This window comes from Halyomorpha halys, unplaced genomic scaffold, assembly GCF_000696795.3.
Source record: "Halyomorpha halys isolate HHAL.00 unplaced genomic scaffold, Hhal_1.1 Scaffold240.1, whole genome shotgun sequence".
Lineage (NCBI taxonomy): Eukaryota > Metazoa > Arthropoda > Insecta > Hemiptera > Pentatomidae > Halyomorpha > Halyomorpha halys.
This window is the reverse complement of record NW_027115703.1, coordinates 934,041-936,258: the sequence shown is the minus strand read 5'-3', so window position 1 is coordinate 936,258 and position 2,218 is coordinate 934,041.

The following is a 2,218-nucleotide window of genomic DNA, read 5'->3' as shown; positions in this document are numbered from 1 at the left end:
TAACTCGCGATCTTTTTGGGTACTAATTCTGAAATTTTAGTACGAATTAGTACTAATTCGTGTATAAGTTTCAACTCAAAATTCGAAAAGTGCCGGGCCAGGGACATGCACCTGTTTAGAATATTCCCAGGTGGGAAATAATATGTTCACTATTTGTTGAACTTTTTTTTTTTTTTACTTATTTCTTTTCATCACAGTTCTTTATAATCCTTCATTAGTCACTCTGGTTGGTTAATAGTTTAGTCGGACATCTATAACTTTTGTACCCCATTTTCATTTACCATAAATCCAAATCCGATCTAGTACTTGGCATTTACTTACCTATGACGTACTGTAAGGGATGTAGTAACGAATTAAAAAACAATTAAGGTATTAAAATCAAATAATTTATATATTAAATATACAAATTTTCTTTTTTTACAAGGTAATTGTTTCCATCAGCTCCCCCAAAATGGCGGAAGCCCATTTTTTCCGAACTCAAACATATATACGTCTTATAGTTTCTGAAATATATCTTTTCAAAAATAAAAAAATTTATCCGAACAACCAGAAATTGATAATTTGTGAATTTATTTTGTCAAATATCATGAAAACTAATACGCTAGACTCCTTGGTATATGTTTCAAGATGGGTCGGATAAGTTCCCGAATCTGAAGCGCTGCCGCTGGCGTTCTGAGCCGTCCAAAGTGCACACCCAAAAAACACTTCTTCAAACATTTATTGAAAAATCAGAAGTTAGTGAATTTATTTTGAGAAATATATGTCTCAGGAACCATAAAACGTATAAATGTCTATTAAAACTCAAATTTAAGATAATTCGATGTACTATAAAGTATATCATAACGTTCATCTTCGTAGGAGTAATATTTTTTTATGATATTTGACAAAAGAAATTTGGGTAATTGTTTCCATCAGCTCCCCAAAATGGCGGAAGCCCATTTTTTCCGAACGTGAGCATACTGCCGGTCCCGAACGGAGATTAATCTGACTAGAATAAGAAGGTTCTCTTGAGCTGTAAATTAATAAGAATAAGATAATTGTTTAATAGTTGATCTGAATATAATAAGGTTCTTTTGAGCTGTAATTGAATTTTTTTACAACTTACTTTACAAAATCGTGAGATACTTTTTTTTTATCTTTTCATTTATACCCACACCTGCCAAATACAAAATTGACAATTAGCGGACTGTCTGATTGTTATATTAATTAAACAAATAGCATATAAGTGCACCCCTAACCATCTTCACTTCATATATATCATAGAGGGTCAACAATCTTCTCATAATTTTACATTTTATATTTCTTAAAGAGGGAATATGTATTAGGTTTAAAGGGTAAAATTGTATTTAGATATGTGAATAAATAACGGGGAAAACCATGAACTATTCCTTTATTTAAATAATTACATGTCTACTACAATCAACATATTGTACAAGTTCTGACAATTATTTAAACAAACACTCCTTTAAATTAAATCTAGTTATTAATTAGAGACATCATATTAAAAACATACAAGACTTTGACAACAAAATTGAGTATGTCAGTTTCTATGGCCAAAACAAAACTTATTGACTTTTAATTCAACAATATATCACAAATTTGTACTTCATTAATTCTTTTGACATAATTCTCGCCTTTGAATTCATAGCCTACTGATGATATTTATTCATTCACTGTACAAATATATGTAGGATGGTGGCGTGAAGGAAGGCCAAGTTAGATACCCTTCTCATGATGGTTGAGTTTGAAATCTGGAATGGAAATATGAAGGTTATATAACAATAGATATTCTATATTGGAGAATTATTGAACACAAATGCTAACTGCCTTAGCACTACAAAGTATTAACTCAGTTCCTTACTATTACTAAGGAGTTAATATCGACATACTATTACTAACCAAATAATATTAAAATTCTTACCTTTTAATTGCTATAAGGATCAGATTGCCTACCAACCTCCATCGAGAATTGATGGAAGCGGGAGTTTAAATCGACCTTCGATTTCCAATGAAACTCGGCCAGGTATCCGCCATTGTCGTTTTTATTCCTTCCAAATTGTGGGGTATTACAGCATACCTCACGCCACTTCCTCTCAATATTTTGGATATGAATTCTTTTATCATCCGGGTTTAAAAAATTAATACTATGATTTACTGTCAGATGTTGATACTGTTGGTGGTGGATTAGATATATAATATCCTCTCCATAGGTCTGAAA